Raw genomic sequence first — 19,160 nt, 5'->3', positions numbered from 1 at the left:
CATGCCCACCGGGTCACATGGCTATAACCTCATCACAGTTCCTTCACACTCACATAGTCTTTTACTATCAGCGTTTTCAGACACACCCCTGGGTGGATTTGTAGGTAGCTGGTTCTGCCCGTCTCACCATTCCCTAAGACATTGACAAGGAACCTTAACAGTATCACTGCTGATCAACACATACACAAGTCTTCATCTCAAGGCCACCCACCTAGAGATACATTACAACCATTCAGCATCCTACTCCTATCAGGACACTGGAAATGCTTATACGCCTGTCCTGGACCACCCACACAGCGACCCCTAGCGGACACAGTGGTCACTGCACCAATATATATATATGTGTGTGTGTGTGTGAATGTATCTATTCTTTTCCTGTCAGACTAATCTGATAAGCTTTTATGAAGAGTTAAGTTCCGGACTGAACCAAGGGAATACAGTGGACGTGGTGTACATGGACTTTTTAAAAGCTTTTGATACAGTGCCACACAAAAGGTTGATACATAAAATGAGAACAATGGGAATAGGGGAAAATATGTGTAAGTGGGTTAAGAGCTGGCTCAGGGATAGGAAACAAAGGGTGGTTATTAATGGAGCACACTCGGACTGGGTCACGGTTAGCAGTGGGGTACCACAGGGGTCAGTTTTGGGCCCGCTTCCTTTTAACATATTTATTAATGACCTTGTAGGGGGCATAGACAGTAGAATTTCAATATTTGCAGATGACACTAAACTCTGCAGGGTAATCAATACAGAGGAGGACAATTTTATATTACAGGAGGATTTATGTAAACTAGAAGCTTGGGCTGATAAATGGCAAATGAACTTTAATGGGGATAGATGTAAGGTCATGCACTTGGGTAGAACGAACAAGATGTATAATTATGTGCTTAATTGTAAAACACTGGGCAAAACTGTCACTAAAAAAGACCTCGGTGTATGGGTGGGCGACAGACTCACATTTAGTGGCCAGTGTCAGGCAGTTGCTGCAAAGGCAAATAAAATAATGGGATGCATTAAAAGAGGCATAGATGCTCATGAGGAGAACATAATTTTACCTCTATATAAGTCACTAGTGCGACCACACTTAGAATACTGTGTACAGTTCTGGTCTCCGGTGTATAAGAAAGACATAGCTGAACTGGAGCGGGTGCAGAGAAGAGCGACCAAGGTTATTAGGGAACTAGGGGGTCTGCAATACCAAGACAGGTTATTACACTTGGGGTTATTTAGTTTGGAAAATCGAAGGCTTAGGGGTGATCTTATTACAATGTATAAATATATGCGGGGACAGTACAAAGACCTTTCTAATTATCTTTTTACTCTAATGTGCACACGCTGCGGATTCTGCTGCGGATCCGCAGCAGTTTCAGCTGCATTGTACAGTACCTTTATTTTCTATGGAAAATGAAAACCGCAGTGCACATGCTGTGGATTTTTCCGCGTGGATTTGCTGCAGTTTCCAATCCGCAGCATGTCACTTCTTTTTGCAGAAACCGCAGTAGTGTTACACCTGCTCCATTGTCCAGGTGTCAAACCGCAGGCTAATCCGCAGATAAAATGCAGGTCTTTTGACCTGAGGATTTACCTGCAGATTTTGCCAAATCCGGGCGGAAAAATCAGCAGCACTATCCGCAACGTGTACACATACCCTTAGACCTGTGACGGGGACAAGGGGGCATCCTCTACGTCTGGAGGAAAGAAGGTTTACGCATACTCACAGACGCGGATTCTTTACTGTAAGAGCAGTGAGACTATGGAACTCTCTGCCATATGATGTGGTAATGAGTGATTCCCTACTAAAATTTAAGAAGGGATTGGATGCCTTTCTTGAAAAGTATAATATTACAGGGTATATACACTAGTTTCCTTAATATTGCGTTGATCCAGGGAGCTAGTCTGATTGCCGTATGTGGAGTCTGGAAGGAATTTTTTTCCCCAATGTGCAGGGCCGGTTTTAGGCAAAGTGGGGCCCTAGGCAAAGTTTAAAATGGGGCCCCAAATGCTAACATACTGCACATCACACAGAAGCATTTCGATTGTATTTACATGCACTGAGTTCGGGCCGCTAAATGATCGTCAAAATTGAAGTTGTTCAATGCTTGTTTCCCGGCCTCTTTCCACCATCTGAGAAAGAATGATGGGAACAGAACGATCACTAAGGGTGTGTGCACACGTTGCGGTTTTTGCTGCGGTTACGCCGCAGTTTCCATGCAGTTTACAGTACAATGTAAACCTATGGAAAACCAAATCTGCCGTGCACATGCTGCGGAAAATTCCACGCCGATTTGCTGCGGTTTATTTTCCGCAGCATGTTACGTCTTTTTTGCGGGACCGCAGCTGCAGTGTATGTTCCGGGACATACAAATCAATCTCTCTCTCTCTCATTCACACTGCCAAACCGCACTAGAACCTGCATCAAATCCGCTGTACACATGCTAGGAATCCGAAGAAAAAATGCATGTGTTTAACCCTGCAGTTTCTGCCAAGAGATATGGATTCTCTGCAGAAAAAGCCGCAGACTAATCCGCAACGTGTGCACACACCCTAAGGGTGGTTTCACATTAGCGTTTCAGGCCGCAGCATCGGCCTGCACACGGCCGCCGCTAAGCCCCGCCACCTGCCGCGCCTCCTCCGGTAGCTCCGCCTACGGGGGCATGACGCTGCATGCGTCCTGCGTCCCCTATCTTTAGCACTGGGGACGCAGGCCGTGCGCAGATATGCGTTTGGCGGCGCATGCGTCCTTTTGACGGTGCGCCGACCAGCGCCAAACGCAACCTGTTGCAATTTGGTGCGCTCGGCGCACCGTCAAAAGGACGCATGCACCGCCAAACACATACCTGCGCACAGCCTGCGTCCCCAGTGCTAAAGATAGGGGATGCAGGACGCATGCAGCGTCATGCGCACATAGGCGGAGCTACCAGAGGAGGCGCGGCAGGTGGCGGGGCTTAGCGGCGGCCGTGTGCGTCCCCAGTGCTAAAGCGTCATGCGCCCGTAGGCGGAGCTACCGAAGGAGGTGCGGCAGAGAGCGGGGGGCTTAGCGGCCTGCAACGTTAATGTGAAACCACCCTAACAGATCACCATACAGTATCATGTTATCAGCAGGACATCTACAGTTTACACCCCATAGTCCTCCATATAATATAATCTGCCCCAAAGTCCTCCATATAGTATAATACACTCCTTATAGCTCTCCATATATTAAAATACACTGCTCAGTCCTCCATATAGTATACTACACTCCTCATAGCCCTCCATATATTAAAATACACTGCTCAGTCCTCCGTATAATACACTCCATATAGTATAATGCACCGCCATAGTCACCTATGTAGTACAAATCACTTCCCATAGCATAATGCACCCCATAGTTCTTCATATAATGTATTCCCCATAGTCCTCGATACAGCATAATGCAGCCCACATATACAGTGGGGAAAAAAAGTATTTAGTCAGTCAGCAATAGTGCAAGTTCCACCACTTAAAAAGATGAGAGGCGTCTGTAATTTACATCATAGGTAGACCGCAACTATGGGAGACAAACTGAGAAAAAAAAATCCAGAAAATCACATTGTCTGGTTTTTTTTCATTTTATTTGCATATTATGGTGGAAAATAAGTATTTGGTCAGAAACAAAATTTCATCTCAATACTTTGTGATATATCCTTTGTTGGCAATGACAGAGGTCAAACGTTTTCTGTAAGTCTTCACAAGGTTGCCACACACTGTTGTTGGTATGTTGGCCCATTCCTCCATGCAGATCTCCTCTAGAGCAGTGATGTTTTGGGCTTTTCGCTTGGCAACACGGACTTTCAACTCCCTCCAAAGGTTTTCTATAGGGTTGAGATCTGGAGACTGGCTAGGCCACTCCAGGACCTTGAAATGCTTCTTACGAAGCCACTCCTTCGTTGCCCTGGCGGTGTGCTTTGGATCATTGTCATGTTGAAAGACCCAGCCACGTTTCATCTTCAATGCCCTTGCTGATGGAAGGAGGTTTGCACTCAAAATCTCACGATACATGGCCCCATTCATTCTTTCATGTACCCGGATCAGTCGTCCTGGCCTTTTTGCAGAGAAACAGCCCCAAAGCATGATGTTTCCACCACCATGCTTTACAGTAGGTATGGTGTTTGATGGATGCAACTCAGTATTCTTTTTCCTCCAAACACGACAGTAGTAAGGGGGCTGTATTACTCGTCAAAAAGAAATCTGACAGGTACCACGCCCCTATCAAAGTGTATCAAACACGCCCCTTTTATACAATTTGATATCAAATTGTTATAAAAGGGCTGTGTTTGATACACTTTTATACAATTTGATATCAAATTGTATATAAAAAGGTATTATAGGACAAAATATTTATATGTCGAATTATTTTCTCTTTTATTCTACTTTTAATAAAGTAGAATAAAAGTAGAATAAAAGGATCGTGATTGAATCACTTTTATATCAATCGCTATTGTTTGATATAAAAGGATGTGTTTGATACGCTTTTATATGACCAATAAAGGACCCTTTTATATCCTTTTTAAACTTTAATTAGTATCGGTTCATTGGGCATATTATGTATATGGCCAATATTTTAATAAAGGAATCAAATGTTTGCCTTTTATAGACATTTTATACTTTAATTAGTATCGATTCAATGGGTGTATTATTTATATGGTGAATATTTTAATAAAGGAAACATTTTATTCGAATTGTAAATAAAAATGAGAGACGCCATTTTTATGAAAAATATAATAGTGTTTATTGAACAACAATCAAATACATTTTATAAAGCAATACATTTGACATTTACACTGTCATTTTAGAAGTACATTCAATTACATTTTATTTATCACACTGCACTGCAGTTAATCAAATCAAAATATATATAATACAGGACAGTATAAAGTGTTACAAAAAGCGTTACATTCGTATATAACAATTTGTATATTTAATATTATAAATATATACATCACATTTCTTATATAATAATTTAATGCATTACAATTGAACAGAACCAATGTTACATAGTGAGCCACATGGACTGTAGTAATGGAACAGTACTTTTTTTAGGCATCAGTGGCCCTTGTGTGATACCTAATGGTGAGAAGTGTAAAGGACGGATCGCCCGACTGGGGGTGGATAGGGCTCGAGGATTATACACGCCATCAGTTTCATTCATGGGCATTTTTAATTTATCTAAATGGACTCTAGTTGCGGAATTGCCCACAACTGTGGATGGCATATTTAACTCGGCCATAGCGTGCATAAATGTATTCCAGCCCCTTGGTAAATTCCTGCCAGTTAGGGCATGGCTCTGAGTTGTGTTACGCACCAAATCCAGCATATTAGAGCCGGGTATTACAGTTCCTTTGAAAATAAACTCACTTTTATCATTCCACGATGTAATATTTGTGTTTTGCAACATCTTGTTTAGTAGAAGTTCTGCATTCTTTTTATATCGTTGATTTACATGACTTACAATTTCATTGACAGCGGGGCTTTTATCAACGGGTGAATTTGACAATTGTTGGTGATCAGATTCTGGAGTGTTAATGATCTTTAAAGTTGATAGCTCCTTAGCATCTTGTTTAGCATGAACCAAGTATCTTTGCAGTACATCACTATATTTTTTAATTTTCACGTCATCCGGCATGTCACGACGCTGTAAAATCTCACTAATTTCACCATCAAGACGTTGGATAACGCTTTGGCGAATGTCTGTGATAGGGGGCCGAAGTTTGATTAGCTCCTGCTTGGGAACAAGATACATTTTCTCGGTATGTTCCATTATTTGCCGGCAAGCAGGCTTGTTATTATTGGGATTGCAAAGCCTAAAAGAGGACCTATAAAGCCACCAGTCTGCTTCAGTAGCTGCTTCTTTTTCTTTATGCTGTGAGATTTATTACTCATGGATTTTATAGCTTTTCGCCACTTTTTTAGTATATTTTTTTGTCGCTCTTTCAGAGGGATTCGACCTTTTAAGATGTTTAATGCAATCTCCCCTATAGCTGTAATTAAATCATGACTCGCATTGCACAAAATAGATTTTCTGATAGAAGGCGGGGCCTTCACCAGTGTTTTTAAGAGCTTCCAGTTACGCCGTATTCTCTCCGACATCTTTACAACACTATGGTCGCAGTGTAGAATGTCTGATTTTGTTTAAAATTCACTTTTTTGAAGTATTTTTCTTTTGAACATACACAGCTGGTAACGCTGGAGGAAACAGGCCAGTCCTCAAGCGAAGTTCCTCAGGGGTATTGGCTCTTAAGTCTAGCAACAAATACCCATAAGACACCAGCGTGGCATCCTCAAAAGCTTCTAAGAAATAGCGTGTGTTTCCTGGATACATTTGTTGCGCTAGTGTTACAATTTGCAATTTATCCCGTGGGTTATTAAAAAGGACCATGTACTTTGTGTTTAAATTTATCGTGCGGCTTTTCTTTCCTTGACAAAATATGTTTTGTACCAGGTAGAAAATGCTGAGATTTCTGTGGTGGACATACTTGGTAAATGCTTTTTCTATTTCGCAGTTATCACTAGCACTCTCCATGAGATCGTCAACAATAGTCAAATTTACCTTTTCAGGAGGGAATAATTCATCATCTACGAATGTATGCGGCAGACCCTCCACAAATCTGATGAAGGGAAAAGAAAGAGAGATTTCATCATATAGTTTCTGCCAGCAGGAATAAAACCAAACAATATTATCAGGCTTATGAGAAAAATGAGTGTCAATATTATGTAACAATTGTTTTACAAAGTAACTTTTTCCAGAATTAGACGGGCCTGCTAGAATACACGAGAATGGATGCTGCAAACGTGGGTCCATCATGAGTCACAATTAATATCCAAATGGCACGGTGGTAAAATCGTCTAATAGGCTGCGCTTTGTGTAAACACACTTTTGGGTTTTTCGAAGAAGTCTTGTTTCAACGGACCAGAACTTTTTATTTTTCACAATGCCGGGCTGCTCTACGACAATACGTTTTTGCGTTTCAGAATCAGAATTACGCGGGTAGTCCAGAACAAGATCTTTTAGACTGCTGAAATTAATAGATTGAGCATTACCAACATTTAATGTTATTCCCTTCACTTTTAAGACAGTTTTACCGGTGTTGAGTTTGTATCCGTAGGTCTTTGGTCCAGCAGATACAAACTCAGTGATGTAAGTGTCATCAGGTATCTCACTGGTCAATTCCCCCAGGTAATCACCTAAAGGAGGACTCCACTCACCTTCTCTCTGCACAAAGATAACAGAATCAGTATCGTGATAAAGGCACCTTTCCTGCAGCCTGTCCAGCAGAGAGTAAAGCTCTAGTCTAGCATACGCTGTTGTAAAACAGGCTATAAAAATGTTTGTGTTCTTGTTGATGGTGTGGTGCCCTTCTGTATATTTCCAATCTATTGTTGCGGTTTCATCATCAATAAAATGCAACATCGAAACATCGTAATACGGTAAAAAAACATGTTGAAACAGTTCATCAGGATCGCTAATAATGCTGGTGCATGGTAAATTAGATTTCTGGGCAAACTTTCCCCATAAAGAATTTAAGAAAAGTTTGGAGATCTGTCTCTTAGCAGGGTTCTCTCCTATATTTTCAGAGCGTAATTGAACCCCTTCTTTTTCAAGAAAGGAATCAATGTACTGTTGTTTCTTACTGTCATCAGTGCACCAGCTAGGATAGCCTGAGGCCTCCTGCTTATCCCTAAGATGTAATTTAATGTACCGAGAAAACAGGCGGTCACTGGTTTTAGGAAAATCCCAAATTTCATAGATGTGGGCTATCCTATAGCCTTTCTCTATGGCCATCTCAAGCTCTATAGTGCACCATGTACCTGTCAGAGCCCGCTCTTCATCACTATGTGTACATTCCTCTGTCTGCGAATTTACAGAGCATGTGTAGCATAGAGGAAACAATAATTTTTTGTTGAGTTTTACCGGTAGAACAGGAAAAAATAAATCCCTCGGAGGGTAGACCTTGACTTTGGCAATTCCAAAGTATTTTTTAATGAACCCAAAATCCTCATAGATAATGTGTGGATGACCAATGGGATATGTTTTAGTTTTGTTTACAAAAGGATACAGGCTGGTGAAATCATAGTAATGTAGCGTCTCCCCAGGCTTCAGTTGGTGATAAAGTTTAATGGCATTAGTACGGCCCCCATAAAGAGCATCGCGGGGGTCTAAAGGGACTGGGAATTCCATTTGGAGAAGAAATGATTGAAGATTAGAATCTTTTTGAATCATTTCATTCCATTCATGTTCCCACAGGACTCTCACTGTGTAGCCACACCACTGCAGAAAACGTTTTTTAGCTAAAAAGGCATAATATAATTGACCATAGGAGGTGTTTGTGACCTTATTTGAATCGTATTCATTATAGCAGATTGGACACCCATGATAAAAACACCCCTGAAATTCGAATGCGATATGTCTGTCATTAACATAGGCATAACCGTCTAAAAAATATTTCCCAACTCGTTTTTCACCACCTCTTAAAGCATGTTGGATTGCTATGTTCTCTGTGTGGGATACATACATGAGCCACTGTATAGCGGGTGATGAAAACCGTTTTTGTGTCTTGTGATAATTATCACCCGGTAAAATGGCAATGGTCTTTTTTGGAAGAAATTTAAACCTGTACATTGACATACATACAGATGCAAGGGTTACGAGTTGAAAAGGATCAACACATCTGGACACTTCAATTTTTTTCTTTTCTTGCTTACAGTATATTTTAACATTTTTCTGCGTCATTTCCATGACACGCTCCCTGTAAAGTTCACATGAGTGTCTCAGAATCTCAACATCTTGTTTACAGTAAGACTTTAGTTCAGAATTAAAGTCAAAAGTTGTATTTTCCTGCGTCTCATACCACTCCATGAATTCCCCTTTCTCACTAGGTGACATGTACTCTACCCCATAATATTTTACAGCTGGTAGGGGGCCCACATAGTTTTGATTTTCTTCGGTGTTAAAAAAGTGGGGGAAATGTCCTTTTGAGCCTGAGAACCCCATAGCCTGTGGCATCTTACTAAGTTTCATCGGTATGAAATTTAGGGAGTCAATAAACCTCAGTTCCAAATCAGGCAGTGTTACACACAAGAGACGGCCACCTCGGGATATTAATTTCACACAGAGTTTTTCAGAAATCAGTTCCTTAACAATAAAGTATGCGTCGTATCTTCCAGCATTGTGGGCTATAAACGTATATCCAGAAAATTTACCGGATGTAAAGAATTGCACAAAATCATGAGTTGCTGATTTACCTTCAAACTCCCAGGAGGGGCTACCATACAGCGTCGTAGCATAAATATAATTTGGGATGTGAGTACCTGTCTCCTGCATACATTCAAAGTCATAAAATATATATTGATCTGTCGCCTCCTTTGGTACATACCGGCGCATGTAACAAAGGTGCTCATCAAATTTATTTAAACGTCTGTGACAGACAGGACAGCGCAACCCTTTACATTTATGTTCAGAATCACTTTCTCTGGGGACAAAATGATGACATTTATCACAAAATATTTTAAGTCTGCAGAATGTTGAATTATCTGCAGATAAATGAGTGTGGAGGTCTAAGCACTCACTGGACCGACAATACACACGACAAATTGGACAGCGAGGTGGCTGATCCGTGTCGGTTCTCTCCACACAACTCTCTCTTTGACAAGCCTTGCAAAAATATTGACACGAATGATTAAATTTGTGATGAAACAACGAATTGCATCTTTCACAAAAGTAATCCGCGCCGATAAAACCCTTCATATTTTTGATACCGTAGTAGTGATTATCATGATGCAATATGAAAATAGTTCTAGCACTAGGGGTATTACCTGTTTGAAAATATCGCCAGTCGCCCTGACTGTAGTATAATACTTTAATGTTGACACCCAGATGTTTCTCAAAAGCTTCAATATCACTAAAACTTATAAGCTGGTCCTCAGGGATGGCCAGGGCCGCGTGTATGGATTTAGCACAATTCAGTAAAACTGTATCACCAACATCGGTGTTGGTGATCAGGGCGCACACGCTAGCGGCAAAGCACAAATTTGTGCTGTAATTATTATAGTCGTAAAGCCATCGTTTCTTTTGCTTAATGATTTGACTACTCGCTATAGATTTCAGACGTCTTTTTATGCCGCCGCGTCTGTTTTTAATAATTGTTATGACTAATTTCAGGGAGCTGTTTGCTAAGCATTCAGCATTGCTTTGCAATGTGCGAGCTACGGCATTTAAGAATGCTTCAGAACTAAAATCCTCCCTTGTCTGTTTTGTAGTGAAAATGGGATCTAACGTGTCACCGCCTTCAAGCCTTAACTGAACAAAGTCTCCAGGGTCAATGTCTCTGATAACTCTGTCCAGTAAAGACTGAATGGCTCCATGCACAATGTTTAGGGCCTCTACGAATGATTGAATGCGGTCTAAATTTACAAATCTGAAATGATCAATATACATGCGAGCATTGAAATTGCGGACATCTCTTTGATGGTGATAAAAATGTTGTAAAAATACTGAATGATCTACGTCCTGTACATTATCATCAACATAACCATCAGATGCATCATCATGTCCATTTTCATCTATGTCCCGTACATTTTCATCAACATGACCGTCAGCTGCAACATCATGTACATTTTCAGCCTGTGTTTCAAGAGGCTCAAAGCTTTGAGCGATTGGAGACACATCGGGGCTAACACCCCTAGGGGGATCATGGCTGTGAAACGAGGGACTCTGTGCATGTATCAACAGCTGAGGGTTTTGTGTAGTTATCGGTCTGTGAGTTGGCTCTCGCAGGCTTCTAGCTGCTAGTGATCGTCTTGCGCTAATCAACAACCTTTGAGCGCGTTTAATTGTTCTCGATCTATAACCCCTTTGTGGAGATATTTTAGACAGTTTCTGCAGACCATAACCAACCAAGCCTAGTCACATTGAATTATGTTTATTTGATTTCACAAAGACTGATGGACCATCTGCACAGTCTCTTTGGAATGCATATAGCTCATCAACAATGTCAGGTGTTGGGGCTGCAGTTTGTAACCTTTCATAAGTGTCACAGAAATATTTAAGATGAGTAATAACGTTTTTGTAATTTAGGTACTGAGGCGCCATATCATGAAACACCTTATACTGTTCTTCAGGCCACCCAGGGGTAATTGGGGTATTATGTACTTTTTGTTTTTTACTTGCCCCCTGGGTGGCCTGAAGAACAGTATAAGGTGTTTCATGATATGGCGCCTCAGTACCTAAATTACAAAAACGTTATTACTCATCTTAAATATTTCTGTGACACTTATGAAAGGTTACAAACTGCAGCCCCAACACCTGACATTGTTGATGAGCTATATGCATTCCAAAGAGACTGTGCAGATGGTCCATCAGTCTTTGTGAAATCAAATAAACATAATTCAATGTGACTAGGCTTGGTTGGTTATGGTCTGCAGAAACTGTCTAAAATATCTCCACAAAGGGGTTATAGATCGAGAACAATTAAACGCGCTCAAAGGTTGTTGATTAGCGCAAGACGGTCACTAGCAGCTAGAAGCCTGCGAGAGCCAACTCACAGACCGATAACTACACAAAACCCTCAGCTGTTGATACATGCACAGAGTCCCTCGTTTCACAGCCATGATCCCCCTAGGGGTGTTAGCCCCGATGTGTCTCCAATCGCTCAAAGCTTTGAGCCTCTTGAAACACAGGCTGAAAATGTACATGATGTTGCAGCTGACGGTCATGTTGATGAAAATGTACGGGACATAGATGAAAATGGACATGATGATGCATCTGATGGTTATGTTGATGATAATGTACAGGACGTAGATCATTCAGTATTTTTACAACATTTTTATCACCATCAAAGAGATGTCCGCAATTTCAATGCTCGCATGTATATTGATCATTTCAGATTTGTAAATTTAGACCGCATTCAATCATTCGTAGAGGCCCTAAACATTGTGCATGGAGCCATTCAGTCTTTACTGGACAGAGTTATCAGAGACATTGACCCTGGAGACTTTGTTCAGTTAAGGCTTGAAGGCGGTGACACGTTAGATCCCATTTTCACTACAAAACAGACAAGGGAGGATTTTAGTTCTGAAGCATTCTTAAATGCCGTAGCTCGCACATTGCAAAGCAATGCTGAATGCTTAGCAAACAGCTCCCTGAAATTAGTCATAACAATTATTAAAAACAGACGCGGCGGCATAAAAAGACGTCTGAAATCTATAGCGAGTAGTCAAATCATTAAGCAAAAGAAACGATGGCTTTACGACTATAATAATTACAGCACAAATTTGTGCTTTGCCGCTAGCGTGTGCGCCCTGATCACCAACACCGATGTTGGTGATACAGTTTTACTGAATTGTGCTAAATCCATACACGCGGCCCTGGCCATCCCTGAGGACCAGCTTATAAGTTTTAGTGATATTGAAGCTTTTGAGAAACATCTGGGTGTCAACATTAAAGTATTATACTACAGTCAGGGCGACTGGCGATATTTTCAAACAGGTAATACCCCTAGTGCTAGAACTATTTTCATATTGCATCATGATAATCACTACTACGGTATCAAAAATATGAAGGGTTTTATCGGCGCGGATTACTTTTGTGAAAGATGCAATTCGTTGTTTCATCACAAATTTAATCATTCGTGTCAATATTTTTGCAAGGCTTGTCAAAGAGAGAGTTGTGTGGAGAGAACCGACACGGATCAGCCACCTCGCTGTCCAATTTGTCGTGTGTATTGTCGGTCCAGTGAGTGCTTAGACCTTATTTATCTGCAGATAATTCAACATTCTGCAGACTTAAAATATTTTGTGATAAATGTCATCATTTTGTCCCCAGAGAAAGTGATTCTGAACATAAATGTAAAGGATTGCGTTGTCCTGTCTGTCACAGACGTTTAAATAAATTTGATGAGCACCTTTGTTACATGCGCCGGTATGTACCAAAGGAGGCGACAGATCAATATATATTTTATGACTTTGAATGTATGCAGGAGACAGGTACTCACATCCCAAATTATATTTATGCTACGACGCTGTATGGTAGCCCCTCCTGGGAGTTTGAAGGTAAATCAGCAACTCATGATTTTGTGCAATTCTTTACATCCGGTAAATTTTCTGGATATACGTTTATAGCCCACAATGCTGGAAGATACGATGCATACTTTATTGTTAAGGAACTGATTTCTGAAAAACTCTGTGTGAAATTAATATCCCGAGGTGGCCGTCTCTTGTGTGTAACACTGCCTGATTTGGAACTGAGGTTTATTGACTCCCTAAATTTCATACCGATGAAACTTAGTAAGATGCCACAGGCTATGGGGTTCTCAGGCTCAAAAGGACATTTCCCCCACTTTTTTAACACCGAAGAAAATCAAAACTATGTGGGCCCCCTACCAGCTGTAAAATATTATGGGGTAGAGTACATGTCACCTAGTGAGAAAGGGGAATTCATGGAGTGGTATGAGACGCAGGAAAATACAACTTTTGACTTTAATTCTGAACTAAAGTCTTACTGTAAACAAGATGTTGAGATTCTGAGACACTCATGTGAACTTTACAGGGAGCGTGTCATGGAAATGACGCAGAAAAATGTTAAAATATACTGTAAGCAAGAAAAGAAAAAAATTGAAGTGTCCAGATGTGTTGATCCTTTTCAACTCGTAACCCTTGCATCTGTATGTATGTCAATGTACAGGTTTAAATTTCTTCCAAAAAAGACCATTGCCATTTTACCGGGTGATAATTATCACAAGACACAAAAACGGTTTTCATCACCCGCTATACAGTGGCTCGTGTATGTATCCCACACAGAGAACATAGCAATCCAACATGCTTTAAGAGGTGGTGAAAAACGAGTTGGGAAATATTTTTTAGACGGTTATGCCTATGTTAACGACAGACATATTGCATTCGAATTTCAGGGGTGTTTTTATCATGGGTGTCCAATCTGCTATAATGAATACGATTCAAATAAGGTCACAAACACCTCCTATGGTCAATTATATTATGCCTTTTTAGCTAAAAAACGTTTTCTGCAGTGGTGTGGCTACACAGTGAGAGTCCTGTGGGAACATGAATGGAATGAAATGATTCAAAAAGATTCTAATCTTCAATCATTTCTTCTCCAAATGGAATTCCCAGTCCCTTTAGACCCCCGCGATGCTCTTTATGGGGGCCGTACTAATGCCATTAAACTTTATCACCAACTGAAGCCTGGGGAGACGCTACATTACTATGATTTCACCAGCCTGTATCCTTTTGTAAACAAAACTAAAACATATCCCATTGGTCATCCACACATTATCTATGAGGATTTTGGGTTCATTAAAAAATACTTTGGAATTGCCAAAGTCAAGGTCTACCCTCCGAGGGATTTATTTTTTCCTGTTCTACCGGTAAAACTCAACAAAAAATTATTGTTTCCTCTATGCTACACATGCTCTGTAAATTCGCAGACAGAGGAATGTACACATAGTGATGAAGAGCGGGCTCTGACAGGTACATGGTGCACTATAGAGCTTGAGATGGCCATAGAGAAAGGCTATAGGATAGCCCACATCTATGAAATTTGGGATTTTCCTAAAACCAGTGATCGCCTGTTTTCTCGGTACATTAAATTACATCTTAGGGATAAGCAGGAGGCCTCAGGCTATCCTAGCTGGTGCACTGATGACAGTAAGAAACAACAGTACATTGATTCCTTTATTGAAAAAGAAGGGGTTCAATTACGCTCTGAAAATATAGGAGAGAACCCTGCTAAGAGACAGATCTCCAAACTTTTCTTAAATTCTTTATGGGGAAAGTTTGCCCAGAAATCTAATTTACCATGCACCAGCATTATTAGCGATCCTGATGAACTGTTTCAACATGTTTTTTTACCGTATTACGATGTTTCGATGTTGCATTTTATTGATGATGAAACCGCAACAATAGATTGGAAATATACAGAAGGGCACCACACCATCAACAAGAACACAAACATTTTTATAGCCTGTTTTACAACAGCGTATGCTAGACTAGAGCTTTACTCTCTGCTGGACAGGCTGCAGGAAAGGTGCCTTTATCACGATACTGATTCTGTTATCTTTGTGCAGAGAGAAGGTGAGTGGAGTCCTCCTTTAGGTGCTTACCTGGGGGAATTGACCAGTGAGATACCTGATGACACTTACATCACTGAGTTTGTATCTGCTGGACCAAAGACCTACGGATACAAACTCAACACCGGTAAAACTGTCTTAAAAGTGAAGGGAATAACATTAAATGTTGGTAATGCTCAATCTATTAATTTCAGCAGTCTAAAAGATCTTGTTCTGGACTACCCGCGTAATTCTGATTCTGAAACGCAAAAACGTATTGTCGTAGAGCAGCCCGGCATTGTGAAAAATAAAAAGTTCTGGTCCGTTGAAACAAGACTTCTTCGAAAAACCCAAAAGTGTGTTTACACAAAGCGCAGCCTATTAGACGATTTTACCACCGTGCCATTTGGATATTAATTGTGACTCATGATGGACCCACGTTTGCAGCATCCATTCTCGTGTATTCTAGCAGGCCCGTCTAATTCTGGAAAAAGTTACTTTGTAAAACAATTGTTACATAATATTGACACTCATTTTTCTCATAAGCCTGATAATATTGTTTGGTTTTATTCCTGCTGGCAGAAACTATATGATGAAATCTCTCTTTCTTTTCCCTTCATCAGATTTGTGGAGGGTCTGCCGCATACATTCGTAGATGATGAATTATTCCCTCCTGAAAAGGTAAATTTGACTATTGTTGACGATCTCATGGAGAGTGCTAGTGATAACTGCGAAATAGAAAAAGCATTTACCAAGTATGTCCACCACAGAAATCTCAGCATTTTCTACCTGGTACAAAACATATTTTGTCAAGGAAAGAAAAGCCGCACGATAAATTTAAACACAAAGTACATGGTCCTTTTTAATAACCCTCGGGATAAATTGCAAATTGTAACACTAGCGCGACAAATGTATCCAGGAAAAACACGCTATTTCTTAGAAGCTTTTGAGGATGCCACGCGGGTGCCTTATGGGTATTTGTTGCTAGACTTAAGAGCGGATACCCCTGAGGATCTTCGCTTGAGGACGGGCCTGTTTCCTCCAGCGTTACCAGCTGTGTATGTTCAAAAGAAAAATACTTCTAAAAAGTGAATTTTAAACAAAATCAGACATTCTACACTGCGACCATAGTGTTGTAAAGATGTCGGAGAGAATACGGCGTAACTGGAAGCTCTTAAAAACACTGGTGAAAGCCCCACCTTCTATCAGAAAATCTATTTTGTGCAATGCGAGTCATGATTTAATTACAGCTATAGGGGAGATTGCATTAAACATCTTAAAAGGTCGAATCCCTCTGAAAGAGCGACAAAAAAATATACTAAAAAAGTGGCGAAAAGCTATAAAATCCATGAGTAATAAATCTCACAGCATAAAGAAAAAGAAGCAGCTACTGAAGCAGACTGGTGGCTTTATAGGTCCTCTTTTAGGCTTTGCAATCCCAATAATAACAAGCCTGCTTGCCGGCAAATAATGGAACATACCGAGAAAATGTATCTTGTTCCCAAGCAGGAGCTAATCAAACTTCGGCCCCCTATCACAGACATTCGCCAAAGCGTTATCCAACGTCTTGATGGTGAAATTAGTGAGATTTTACAGCGTCGTGACATGCCGGATGACGTGAAAATTAAAAAATATAGTGATGTACTGCAAAGATACTTGGTTCATGCTAAACAAGATGCTAAGGAGCTATCAACTTTAAAGATCATTAACACTCCAGAATCTGATCACCAACAATTGTCAAATTCACCCGTTGATAAAAGCCCCGCTGTCAATGAAATTGTAAGTCATGTAAATCAACGATATAAAAAGAATGCAGAACTTCTACTAAACAAGATGTTGCAAAACACAAATATTACATCGTGGAATGATAAAAGTGAGTTTATTTTCAAAGGAACTGTAATACCCGGCTCTAATATGCTGGATTTGGTGCGTAACACAACTCAGAGCCATGCCCTAACTGGCAGGAATTTACCAAGGGGCTGGAATACATTTATGCACGCTATGGCCGAGTTAAATATGCCATCCACAGTTGTGGGCAATTCCGCAACTAGAGTCCATTTAGATAAATTAAAAATGCCCATGAATGAAACTGATGGCGTGTATAATCCTCGAGCCCTATCCACCCCCAGTCGGGCGATCCGTCCTTTACACTTCTCACCATTAGGTATCACACAAGGGCCACTGATGCCTAAAAAAAGTACTGTTCCATTACTACAGTCCATGTGGCTCACTATGTAACATTGGTTCTGTTCAATTGTAATGCATTAAATTATTATATAAGAAATGTGATGTATATATTTATAATATTAAATATACAAATTGTTATATACGAATGTAACGCTTTTTGTAACACTTTATACTGTCCTGTATTATATATATTTTGATTTGATTAACTGCAGTGCAGTGTGATAAATAAAATGTAATTGAATGTACTTCTAAAATGACAGTGTAAATGTCAAATGTATTGCTTTATAAAATGTATTTGATTGTTGTTCAATAAACACTATTATATTTTTCATAAAAATGGCGTCTCTCATTTTTATTTACAATTCGAATAAAATGTTTCCTTTATTAAAATATTCACCATATAAATAATACACCCATTGAATCGATACTAATTAAAGTATAAAATGTCTATAAAAGGCAAACATTTGATTCCTTTATTAAAATATTGGCCATATACATAATATGCCCAATGAACCGATACTAATTAAAGTTTAAAAAGGATATAAAAGGGTCCTTTATTGGTCATATAAAAGCGTATCAAACACATCCTTTTATATCAAACAATAGCGATTGATATAAAAGTGATTCAATCACGATCCTTTTATTCTACTTTTATTCTACTTTATTAAAAGTAGAATAAAAGAGAAAATAATTCGACATATAAATATTTTGTCCTATAATACCTTTTTATATACAATTTGATATCAAATTGTATAAAAGTGTATCAAACACAGCCCTTTTATAACAATTTGATATCAAATTGTATAAAAGGGGCGTGTTTGATACACTTTGATAGGGGCGTGGTACCTGTCAGATTTCTTTTTGACGAGTAATACAGCCCCCTTACTACTCACGACAAGTTGTGTTTCTACCAAACAGTTCCAGTTTGGTTTCATCAGACCATAGGACATTCTCCCAAAACTCCTCTGGATCATCCAAATGCTCTCTAGCAAACTTCAGACGGGCCCGGACATGTACAGGCTTAAGCAGTGGGACACGTCTGGCACTGCAGGATCTGAGTCCATGGTGGCGTAGTGTGTTACTTATGGTAGGCCTTGTTACATTGGTCCCAGCTCTCTGCAGTTCATTCACTAGGTCCCCCCGCGTGGTTCTGGGATTTTTGCTCACCGTTCTTGTGATCATTCTGACCCTACGGGGTGGGATTTTGCGTGGAGCACCAGATCGAGGGAGATTATCAGTGGTCTTGTATGTCTTCCATTTTCTAATTATTGCTCCCACAGTTGATTTCTTCACTCCAAGCTGGTTGGCTATTGCAGATTCAGTCTTCCCAGCCTGGTGCAGGGCTACAATTTTGTTTCTGGTGTCCTTTGACAGCTCTTTGGTCTTCACCATAGTGGAGTTTGGAGTCACACTGTTTGAGGGTGTGCACAGGTGTCTTTTTATACTGATGACAAGTTTAAACAGGTGCCATTACTACAGGTAATGAGTGGAGGAAAGAGGAGACTCTTAAAGAAGAAGTTACAGGTCTGTGAGAGCCAGAAATCTTGATTGCTTGTTTCTGACCAAATACTTATTTTCCACCATAATATGCAAATAAAATGAAAAAAAAACAGACAATGTGATTTTCTGGATTTTTTTTTCTCAGTTTGTCTCCCATAGTTGAGGTCTACCTATGATGTAAATTACAGACGCCTCTCATCTCTTTAAGTGGTGGAACTTGCACTATTGCTGACTGACTACTTTTTTTCCCCACTGTAGTATAATGCAGCCACCTCACAGAGTATAATGCAGCCCCGCCATACAATATAATGTAACCCCCATAGAATATAATGCAGCCACTCCACAGAATATAATGTAACTCCCCATAGTATATAATGCAGTCCCACCCCCCATATA

This window comes from Dendrobates tinctorius, unplaced genomic scaffold, assembly GCF_039654945.1.
Source record: "Dendrobates tinctorius isolate UK_male_01 unplaced genomic scaffold, ASM3965494v1 ptg000309l, whole genome shotgun sequence".
NCBI lineage: Eukaryota > Metazoa > Chordata > Amphibia > Anura > Dendrobatidae > Dendrobates > Dendrobates tinctorius.
The sequence above is the reverse complement of the archived record's forward strand: the minus strand, read 5'-3'. Positions refer to the sequence as shown.